This window comes from Gorilla gorilla, chromosome 6 (assembly GCF_029281585.2).
Source record: "Gorilla gorilla gorilla isolate KB3781 chromosome 6, NHGRI_mGorGor1-v2.1_pri, whole genome shotgun sequence".
NCBI classification, from domain to species: Eukaryota; Metazoa; Chordata; class Mammalia; order Primates; family Hominidae; genus Gorilla; species Gorilla gorilla.
Window position 1 is genome coordinate 134,980,556 of NC_073230.2, and position 12,050 is coordinate 134,992,605.

At 41.4% G+C, this 12,050-nt stretch overlaps 1 long non-coding RNA gene across 1 annotated transcript; it reads left to right on the top strand.

Annotated features, from left to right (window-relative positions):
- Positions 1-836: 836 nt before the first annotated feature.
- On the top strand, positions 837-7,350 carry LOC129534682 (uncharacterized). Its single transcript, XR_008681357.2, has 3 exons — positions 837-1,101; positions 3,044-3,140; positions 7,182-7,350. It is a non-coding gene; the product is annotated as an uncharacterized lncRNA (long non-coding RNA).
- The last annotated feature ends 4,700 nt before the right edge of the window (positions 7,351-12,050 follow it).

A 12,050-nucleotide genomic window follows, 5' to 3' on the forward strand; every position in this document is an offset into this window, starting at 1 on the left:
AATTTAAATGAAAGCCATAAATCCTTGCATATATTATAATAGATAGAAGTGTGCTGATACACATAACGGACACCTAAAACAGGCCATGGTGATTTATATTTCCAGTTTCTAAAAGGTTTTTTAAAGAATGTATTCCTAACTGTAAATATTTTTCCAAAAACTGTAGTATATGTTTTAATTTTAAAGTCATGGCCAGGCCAAGCATGGTGGCTCACACCTGTAATCCTAGCATTTTGAGAGGCCAAGGTGGGTGGATCACAAGGTCAGGAGCTCAAGACCAGCCTGGCCAATATGGTGAAACTCCATCTCTACTAAAAATATAAAAATTACCAGGGCATGGTGGTGGGCTCCTGTAGTCCCAGCTACTCAGGAAGCTGAGGCAGGAGAATCGCTTGAACCTGGGAGACAGAGGTTGCAGAGAGCCAAGATCATGCCACTTGCACTCTAGCCTGGGCAACAGAGTGAGACTCCGTCTCAAAAAAAAAAAAATCATGGCCATATATACTTGTCAAACTTTCATTTTACTTATTCACATACTACCTGCCAGGCCTCTGAGCCCAAGCTAAGCCATCATATCCCCTGTGACCTGCACGTACACATCCAGATGGCCGGTTCCTGCCTTAACTGATGACATTCCACCACAAAAGAAGTGAAAATGGCCTGTTCCTGCCTTAACTGATGACAATGTCTTGTGAAATTCCTTCTCCTGGCTCATGCTGGCTCAAAGCTCCCCTACTGAGCACCTTGTGACCCCCACACCTGCCCGCCAGAGAACAACCCCCTTTGACTATAATTTTCCTTTACCTACCCAAATCCTATAAAATGGCCCCACCCCATCTCCCTTTGCTGACTCTCTTTTTGGATTTAGCCAGCCTGCACCCAGGTGATTGAAAGCCTTATTGCTCACACAAAGCCTGGTTGGTGGTCTCTTCACATGGATGCTCATGAAATTTGGTGCCGAAACCGGGGATTGGGTGACCTCCCTTAGGAGATCAATCCGTTGTCCTTCCTCCTACTCTTTGCTGCATGAGAAGGATCCACCTACGACCTCTGGTCCTCAGACCCACCAGCCCAAGGAATATCTCACCAATTTCAAATCCGGTAAGCAGCCTCTTTTTACTCTCTTCTCCAACCTCCCTCACTATCCCTCAACCTCTTTATCCTTTCAATCTTGGTGCCACACTTCAATCTCTCCCTTCTCTTAATTTCAATTCCTTTCATTTTCTGGTAGAGACAAAAGAGACACGTTTTATCTGTGGACCCAAAACTCCGGCTCTGGTCACAGACTGGGAAGGCAGCCTTCCCTTGGTGTTTAATCATTGCAGGGACACCTCTCTGATTATTCACCCAGGTTTCAGAGCTGTCAGACCACACAGGGACACCTGCCTTGCTCCTTCACCCTTAGCGGCAAGTCCCGCTTTTCTAAGGAAGAGGCAAGAACCCCAACCCCTTCTCTCCATGTCTCTACCCCTTCTCTGCTTTTCTGGGGGAGGGGTAAGAACCCCTCAACCCCTGCCCCTTCACCCTTAGCAGCAAGTCCTGCTTTTCTAGGGGAGAGGCAGGAACCCTGACCTTTTATCTCTGCACCCCAATCCCTTATTTCCACACCCCGACCTCTTAACTCTGCACCCTGTTCCATTATTTCCATGACCCAACCTCTTATATCTGTGCCCCAACCCCTTATTTCTGCACCCTGACCTCTTATCTCTGTGCCCCAACCCCTTATTTCTGCACCCCAACCCATTTCCCACTTTTCTGGAAGGTAAGAAACCCCGAACCCCTTCCCTCCATTTCTCTACTCTCTCTTTTCTCTGGGCTTGCCTCCTTCACTATAGGCAACTTTCCACCCTACATTCTTCCTTCTTCTCCCTTAGCCTGTGTTCTTAAACACCTAAAACCTCTTCAACTCACACCTGACCTAAAACCTAAATGCCTTATTTTCTTCTGCAATGCCACTTGACCCCAACACAAACTCGACAGTGGTTCCAAATAGCCAGAAAATGGCACTCTCAATTTTTCCATCCTACAAGATCTAAATAATTCTTGTCGTAAAATGGGCAAACAGTCTGAGGTGCCTGACGTACAGGAATTCTTTTACACATCAGTCCCTTCCTAGTCTCTGTGCCCAATGCAACTCGTCCCAAATCTTCCTTCTTTCCCTCCCGCCTGTCCCCTCTGTCCCAACCCCAAGCGTCGCTGAGTCTTTCTAATCTTCCTTTTCTACTGACCCATCTGACCTCTCCCCTCCTCGCCAGGCCAAGATAGGTCCCAATTCTTCCTCATCCTCTGCTCCTCCACCCTATGATCCTATTATCACCTCCCCTCCTCACACCTGGTCCGGCTTACAATTTCGTTCCGTGACTAGCCCTCCCCCACCTGCCCAGCAATTTCCTCTTAAAAAGATGGCTAGAGCTAAAGGCATAGTCAAGGTTAATGGTCCTTTTTCTTTTCCAACCTCTCCCAAATTAGATAGTGTTTAGGCTCTTTTTCATCAAATATAAAAACACAGCCCAGTTCATGGTTCATTTGGCAGCAACCCTGAGACGCTTTACAGCCCTAGACCCTAAAAGGTCAAAAGGCCGTCTTATTCTCAATATACATTTTATTACCCAATCCGCTCCTGACATTAAATAAAACTCCAAAAATTAAATTCTGGCCCTCAAACCCCACAACAAGACTTAATTAACCTCACCTTCAAGGTGCACAATAATAGAGTAGAGGCAGCCAAATAGCAATGTATTTCTAAGTTGCAATTCCTTGCATCCACTGTGAGACAAACCCCAGCCATATCTCCAGCACAAAAGAACTCCAAATGCCTGAACCACAGCTGCAAGGGGTTCCTCCAGAACCTCCTCCCCCAAGAGCTTGCTACAAGTTCCAGAAATCTGGCCACTGGGCCAAGGAATGCCCACAGCCCCGGATTCCTCCTAAGCCAAGTCCCATCTGTGTGGGACCCCACTGAAAATCAGACTGTTCAACTCACCTGGCAGCCACTCCCAGAGCCCCTGGAACTCTGGCCCAAGGCTCTCTGATTCCTTCTCAGATCTTCTCCGCTTAGCAGCTGAAGACTGACACTGCCCAATCACCTCGGAAGCCTACAGGACCATCACAGATGCTCTGCGTAACTCTCACAGTGGGAGGTAAGTCCGTCCTCTTCTTAGTCAATATGGAGTCTACCCACTCCACATTACCTTCTTTTCAAGGGCCTGTTTCCCTTGCCTCCATAACTGTTGTAGGTATTGACGGCCAGGCTTCTAAATCTCTTAAAACTCCCCAACTCTGGTGCCAACTTAGAAAACATTCTTTTACGCACTTTTTTAGTTATCCCCGCCTGCCCATTTCCCTTATTAGCTACAGCCACACCTCATTGCTGCCCTTTTCCCCAGTTCAAAGCCTCCTTCGCATCCTCCTCTCATATCCCCCCACCTTACCCCACAAGTATAAGATACCTCTACTCCCTCCTTGGCGACTGATCATGCACCCCTTACAATCTCATTAAAACCTAATCACTCTTACCCCCCTCAATGCCAATATCCCATCCCACAGCAGGCTTTAAAAAGATTAAAGCCTGTTATCACTCGCCTGCTACAGCATGGCCTTTTAAAGCCTATAAACTCTCCTTACAATTACCCCATTTTACCTGTCCTAAAACCAGACAAGACTTAACAGGTTAGTTCAGGATCTGCGCCTTATCAACCAAATTGTTTTGCCTATCCACCCTGTGGTGCCAAACCCATATACTCTCCTATCCTCAATACCTCCCTCTACAACCCATTATTCTGTTCTGGATCTCAAACATGCTTTCTTTACTATTCCTTTGCACCCTTCATCCCAGCCTCTCTGCCTTCACTTGGACTGACCCTGACACCCATTAGGCTCAGCAAATTACCTAGGCTGTACTGCCACAAGGCTTCACTGACAGCCCCCATTACTTCAGTCAAGCCCAAATTTCATCCTCATCTGTTTCCTATCTTGGCATAATTCTCATAAAAACACACGTGCTCTCCCTGCTGATCCTGTCTGACTAATATCTGAAACCCCAACCCCTTCTACAAAACAACTCCTTTCCTTCCTAGGCATGGTTAGAAACTTTCACCTTCGGATACCTGGTTTTGCCATCCTAAAAAAACCATTATATAAACTCACAAAAGGAAACCTAGCTGACCCCATAGATCTTAAATCCTTTCCCCACTCCTCTTTCCGTTCCTTGAAGACAGCTTTAGAGACTGCCCCCACTCTAGCTCTCCCTGACTCATCCCAACCCTTTTCATTACACACAGCCAAAGTGCAGGGCTGTGCAGTCGGAATTCTTACACAAGGACCGGGATCGTGTCCTGTAGCCTTTTTGTCCAAACAACTTGACCTTACTGTTTTAGGCTGGCCATCATGTCTCTGTGCAGCGGCTGCTGCCACCCTAATATTTTTAGAGGCCCTCAAAATCACAAACTATGCTCAACTCACTCTTTACAGCTCTCATAATTTCCAAAATCTATTTTCTTCCTCACACCTGAGGCATATACGTTCTGCTCCCTGGCTCCTTCAGCTGTAATCACTCTTTGTTGAGTCTCCCACAATTACCATTGTTCCTGGCCTGGTCTTCAATCCGTCCTCCTACATTATTCCGGATACCACACCTGACCCTCATGACTGTATGTCTCTGATCCACCTGACGTTCACCCTATTTCCTCGCATTTCCTTCTTCCCTGTTTCTCACCCTGATCACACTTGGTTTATTGATGGCAGTTCCACCAGGCCTAATTGCCACTCACCAGTAAAAGCAGGCTATGCAATAGTATCTTCCACATCTGTTATTGAGGCTACCACTCTGCCCCCCTCCACTACCTCTCAGCAAGCCGAACTAGTTGCCTTAACTCAGGCCCTCACTCTTGCAAAAGGACAATGCATCAATATTTATACTGACTCTAAATATGCCTTCCATATTCTGCACCACCATGTGGTCATATAGGCTGAAAGAAGTTTCCTCACTACACAAGGGTCCTCCATCATTAATGCCTCTTTAATAAAAAGTCTGCTCAAGACCACTTTACTTCCAAAAGAAGCTGGGGTCATTCACTGCAAAAGGCATCAAAAGGCATCAGATCCCATTGCTCTAGGCAATGCTTTTGATGATAAGGTGGCTAGACAAGCAGCTAGCTTTCCAACTTCTGTCTCTCACAGCAAGGCTTATGCTGATAAGGTGGCTAGACAAGCAGCTAGCTCTCCAACTTCTGTCCCTCACGGCCAGTTTTTCTCCTTCACATCGGTTACTCCCACCTACTCCCCCGCTGGAACTTCCACCTATCAATCTCTTCCCACACAAGGCAAATGGTTCTTAGACCAAGGAAAATATCTCCTTCCAGCCTCACGGGCCCATTCTATTCTGTCGTCATTTCATAACCTCTTCCATGTAGGTTACAAGCCGCTAGCCCGTCTCTTAGAACCTCTCATTTCCTTTCCATCATGAAAGTCTATCCTCAAGGAGATCACTTCTCAGTGTTCCATCTGCTATTCTACTACCCCTCAGGGATTGTTGAGGCCCCCTCCCTTTCCTACACATTAAGCTCGGGGATTTGTCCCTGCCCAGGACTGGCAGATTGACTTTACTCACATGCCCTGAGTCAGAAAACTAAAATATCTCTTAGTCTGGGTAGACACTTTCACTGGATGTGTAGAGGCCTTTCCCACAGGGTCTGAGAAGGACACCGTGGTAATTTCTTCCCTTCTGTTAGACATAATTGCTTGGTTTAGCCTTCCCACCTCTATACAGTCTGATAATGGACCAGACTTTACTAGTCAAATCACCCAAGCAGTTTCTCAGGCTCTTGGTATTCAGTGGAACCTTCATGCCCCTTACCGTCCTCAATCTTCAGGAAAGGTAGAACGGACCAATGGTCTTTTAAAAACACACCTCACCAAGCTCAGCCACCAACTTAAAAAGGACTGGACAATACTTTTACCACTTTCCCTTCTCAGAATTCAGGCCTGTCCTCGGAATGCTACAAGGTACAGTCCATTTGAGCTCCTGTTTAGACGCTCCTTTTCATTAGGTCCCAGTCTCATTCCAGACACCAGACCAACTTAGACTGTGCCCCAAAAAACTTGTCATCCTTACTATCTTCTGTCTAGTCATACTCCTATTCACCGTTCTCAACTACTCATACATGCCCTGCTCTTGTTTACACTGCTGGTTTACACTGTTTTTCCAAGCCATCACAGCTGATATCTCCTGGTGCTATCCCCAAACTGCCACTCTTAACTCTTGAAGTAAATAAATAATCTTTGCTGGCAGGACATTGCTGAATCTCCTTAAGCACTCTCTAATTAGATGTCCTGGGTCCTCCCAATTCTTAGAACTTTAATACCTGTTTTTCTCTTTCTCTTATTCCGTTTAGTTTTTCAATTCACACAAAACCATATCCAGGCCATAACCAATAATTCTACATGACAAATGTTTTTTTCTAACAACCCCACAATATCACCTCTTACCACAAAATCTTCCTTCAGCTTAATCTCTCTCACTCTAAATTCCCACGCCACCCCTAATCCCGCTCAAAGCAGCCCTGAGAAACATTGCCCATTATCTCTCCATACCACCCCCAAAAATTTTCACCGTCCCAACACTTTACCACTATTTTGTTTTATTTTTCTTATTAATATAAGAAGACAGGAATGTCAGGCCTCTGAGCCCAAGCTAAGCCATCATATCCCCTGTGACCTGCACGTACACATCCAGATGGCCGGTTCCTGCCTTAACTGATGACATTCCACCACAAAAGAAGTGAAAATGGCCTGTTCCTGCCTTAACTGATGACTTTGTCTTGTGAAATTCCTTCTCCTGGCTCATCCTGGCTCAAAAGCTCCCCTACTGAGCACCTTGTGACCCCCATACCTGCCCGACAGAGAACAACCCCCCTTTGACTATAATATTCCTTTACCTACCCAAATCCTATAAAATGACCCCACCCCTTTCTCCCTTCACTGACCCTCTTTTTGGATTCAGCCCGCCTGCACCCAGGTGATTAAAAGCTTCATTGCTCTCACAAAGCCTGTTTGGTGGTCTCTTCACACGGAAGTGCATGAAACTACCCTATATTTAAGAGTTTGAAAAAATTAAATGATTGTATTTACAAAAGCCTACAGGTTTCTCTTCATTTACTCTCTGTCCTTCTCTCCTCTGCCAGTCCTGAGGAAGATTGACATTTGCCACCTGCATAAAGAACCCTACTTGGTGAAAACCCAAGTTTTGTTGGAGTCTGTTCCTGTGAGAAATGAGGAAAAAACAGTACATGTGTGCACGGTAGATCTGGAAGGGAAAGCAGAAAGTATCCAACACTTCTTGCATGAAGAAAACAAAATGTAAGTTTTTCAGTTTATGACCATGTGTTTACTTACTGCTTTCTAATTTCAACTTGCTCCTTTAGATACTCACTGCACAGAAATGCTTAAGAATAACAAAACAGAATTGTTTCTGGGTTTCCAGAAAGAGTATTTTCTCCCAGCTATTATAAATATGATACTTTTTGCCAATTTGCCAGGCACTAAGAAAATACTTAATCTTTTATTTTTTGTTGGTGTGGGCTGCAAAGAGAAAAATTTTGCAGATGGCATCATACTGTGTTACTAATTTCTGCTGCTAGGAATTTATATCTTTGTTTCATGAAGGATTTGAACTTTGTTCTTTTGTCCTAAGGCAAATTCATCAAACTGCACGTAACATTACAAATGAAACAAACAAAAAAAAAGAGTAGAAAATATTTTGGAGCACCATTTTTTGGCTGTAATTCATATAACAACTCAGATATTAAAATTAGCAAAAAGGATAAAAAGAAAAGCCAAATGCTTTACCAGGAGCATTGATTAATAAATGCTATTATTATATTACTATATAGTAATTACAGGTCTACAGGGATAGTCCCCCACAAAATTCAAGTTTCTGTAAAAGGCATACCAGAATTCTCTGAAGTACTTTCTAATGACCCTCTAAACCAACTATTTCATTCCCACTTGGTCAGAAAATATTAAGTGAGTTGATGCTGTGTAGGAAGCTCTGTGATAGGCTCTGCCCACATAGCAATGAATTACTTCATGGTAGATAAAAGAATGAAAAGATGTTTTTAAAATGGTGTAATGGAGTCAAGCACAGGATACTATGGAAATATAAAGGATGGTTATGTAGTCCAGCCTTGGGGACATCAATAGGTCAGTGATATATCAAACTTGACTTGTGATTGAAAAAGGAATTATCCAGGCAAAGAAGGCAACTTGAGGGAAAAGATGTCTAACCATAAGCAGACTTGCAGGAGTTGGCTTGGTGAATTTAAGCATACCTAGTGGTGGCATGATCATGAAGAGCTCCCATTTATGATCAAATTAAAATTTTATTCACAAAGATGTGGTCTCATAAAAGAATTTTAATTTGAAATAATATGATTTGCATTTTTGAATTGTTAATCTAGAAGTGTTGTGAAAATGAATTCAATGTGAAGGGTTTATATCACTTTCCATCCTTTGATGTCATCCTGCTGTTTTCTGACTTCTGTTTTCACAAAATCTCCACCTTTTAAGTCATAATGCATAATTTTTTCCCACTTCCTTTGCTGGCAAGGAAATGTTCTCATTTTGCACTTTTGCATATGGAGGGTGGCTGCTAGCTGTGCTAGATATATGATATACCCTAATGCCTCTGTCTCTTTTCATCATTCCTTTCTGCTAAATCAATTAGAATGACAGGGTAATAGAACTCTCTTTGTATCACTATGTTCAATATGGTTTGTTCACCTATGGGCAATGTCCCCCTGTTTGTTTTAAGATAAAATAATTTTAAGTTGCGCCTCAGTACTGACACTCTGTATTGCTGGTGTTCATTAGAAGCTGGTATCATAAGTTGTTTCAAAATGTGACAGTGCATTAAAGATTTATCAAACATTAAACAAATCCTATACGGGTCTGCTCCTGGTTTGTCCCAGGAGCCTATACATATAGAAAGAGTTAAAAAGACAATCTCATGTCCTTGCTAAATAAATATGCTTTAGGATTCAAGAAGCAGTTTACTAAGTTAAATAAGTGCAATAAATCAATGGAGAAATGCCAGAGTTAACTGCGCAAACTCGAAAGTGTAGAGGGATTTCTTAGAAGCAATTGGAGAGGAAGGGCAAGAAATAGCTACAGACGACCTGGAAGATTTGACCAGTCTGTAATTTATCTGAGACTGTAACCTATCTAACTTATCTCTGATAGCTACAAGTAGAGGATCGAAGCCTCTAACTCGTAGGTTACGGACTGCAGTGAAAAAGTCAGGAGATTCTAGCTGAAGTACAATCAAACTCTTTGATTATGTGGAGGAACCCAGCAATAATCAAAATGTTGAATTGGTCCAGGGTATCCTTTACTGTGCAGTCATATCTGCTTCCTTTTCCATCAAAGAAGTCCTCAAACTTGCACAATTCTACATACACAAAAAACTTAACCTTGCAACAAAAGAGCACAGGCTGTACACTGTTACTTGTTGTTTGAACATTATTCTCAATTTAAGCTTTACATTTTCAGTCGTCTATAACCCATTGAATAACTATGTGTATGAATCCCTTTCCTTGAGCAAATGTCTCCTTGTATTTTCTCTTTCTAATTCAAGGAGAATTACTGACAAATCAAGTCTTTTTTTTTTTTTTTTGTCTTAGGTATTTGCCCAGCAGTTTCTGTTTTACAAGTTTTATTTCTGTTAACAGTTTTTATGGAATTTCAACTATGTTCCAATTATAAACTACTTTGAATAAGAGCCCTAGAGCCCCTCCTTATTAGTATGTGATTAGGCTATAAAATATGTGTTAGTAATGTTAAGCAGGAGCTTCAGCTATGAATTCCAAAGCAAAGTTACCTGAAACCAGGTACAATTAAACTGCTTTTGGAGAAAACATCCTATATGACATGAAATGTAACCAAAAACAGATAAATAAACACTAAGAGAACTAATCACTGTGGTTTATGAACTGACAGCTTTTACTGTTTATCTGCATGCATTATGAATAGAAAAACTAATTTTCCTTGTTTTTTGTATATAAATAACTCAACCAGCAGAAATTCTACTAAAGATGCTGAACACGCACACACACACACACACACACACACACACACACACACACACTCGTTGAATGAATTGTCCTAAATTTGAATTAAGACTGTGAGCAACTTGATCTCTTTGGAAATTTGAGTCATTCTTAGAAATTGCTTCCAGGTTGAATATTGTAAAACAAATTTCAAAAAATCTGGTAATTTTTCTACCAGGAAAAACTAGTTTCCTTTTTAAGCTTGATCATTTTTTTCTGTAGACATACCCCTTTGGGCCATCTGATCATTTTTCTTTTATTTCCCTCTTAGTATTTCTACTCCATTTAAGTAAAGACAAATGAAGAAACATACCGCTACAACTTCACCTCCAATACAAAGGATGGATAAACTTCTGTTTTATTTCTTGCATGTCAAATCAATATTTGGGGTCCTAATCATTTTAAGAATTCTCCTGTGATTTTCTCCTGCTTTCTTTTCATCTTATATGTGTGTGGGCATGTGTATGTGCTCAGTGAGGCTTAGAATTAAAGACTCTATTCTACACAATGCATCCACTCTATCAAGAGCCAAATTCTTATCTTGCTTTGAACCCTCAGGGATCATTGACTTCAAAAGAATATATTATGTTCCAAAGTGGCTCCATACAGCTGTAGAGGAAGGCATAAAATTGGTCCCGAGAGACTAGTTCCTCAATTCAATGTGATGTTATTCTGCTGCATACATAAGTAGCTCTGTCTCTCTCTCGCTGGTGCCTGACAGTTTGTGTGTATTTGTGATCAAGCATAGCGAGACAAAACAGAATTCCAATATGCTCTCTGAAATTATTCTTGGGTAATAGTAGAGATGATATTATCAAAATCAAAACTCATTAATATTTTAAACAGAAAGATCTTTTATGATTTATGCTATCTTTGAAATACAAACAAGCAGTAAGTCAGATAAGAAACCAGACCACTGTGAATAAATGACTAAATCTCTAGAAGCCTTCCAAACCAAGATTTCCAGGATATAAGTTAACTTGTTTCATTGAAGTGATTAGAGCAGAAGTGTCAGATAATATAAAATAAAAACTTCATTGTAGAAAATGAAAGAAAAATGTATGATTACATGTATAAATAACATCTGCTCTACGCTTACATATACACAATGAATATCAAACATTAAATTAAAACATTCAACTAATTATTTTTAAAATATAGTTTTGAAGTTCAAACTAATGGTGTCAAAGAATCTGAATTTCTAAATACTGATGCATTTCTTTTAACTTTACCCTGTGCAATTAAACTATGCAAAATAATTTGGAATTTACATTATTGTCTATCTTTTTTTTTAGAAAACTGCATTTCTTTTGTTAAAAATGTTAAGCAAAGAGATAAAAGAAGGTTAGATATATTGGGGAGATTTAGGTATAAAAATTGTTTAACAAACAAATTTCTTTTATTAAGTACTTTACAAGATCCTTCACAGCTTTTTAAAAGTAGGATATGTGGTATTCATCATTCCCAAAGTGTATTTGACCACATAACCAATGGCACTACACCATTCTCAGCCCTGTTTTGCATTTTGCAGGATTTTGTGAGCTTCTAGTGTGTAAATTTATATTCAGTTAGAAGCATTTCATTTGGTTCTTATGCGTTTTCTCTCCTAGGTTTTTAAATTGTTTTGTTAGTTCTTAGAAAACGAGCACCATTCATGTCCTTTGTAGGGACATGGATGAAGTGGGAAACCATCATTCTCAGCAAGCTAACAGAGGAACAGAAAACCAAACACTGCATGTTCTCACTCATAAGTGGAAGTTGAACAATGAGAACACATGGGTACAGGGAGGGGAACATCACATACCTGGGCCTGTCGGGGGTGGGGGACTAGGGGAGGGATAACATTAGGAGAAATACCTAATGTAGATGACGGGTTGAAGGGTGCAGCAAACCACCGTGGCACATGCATACCTATGTAATAAACCTGCACATTCTGCACATGTAACC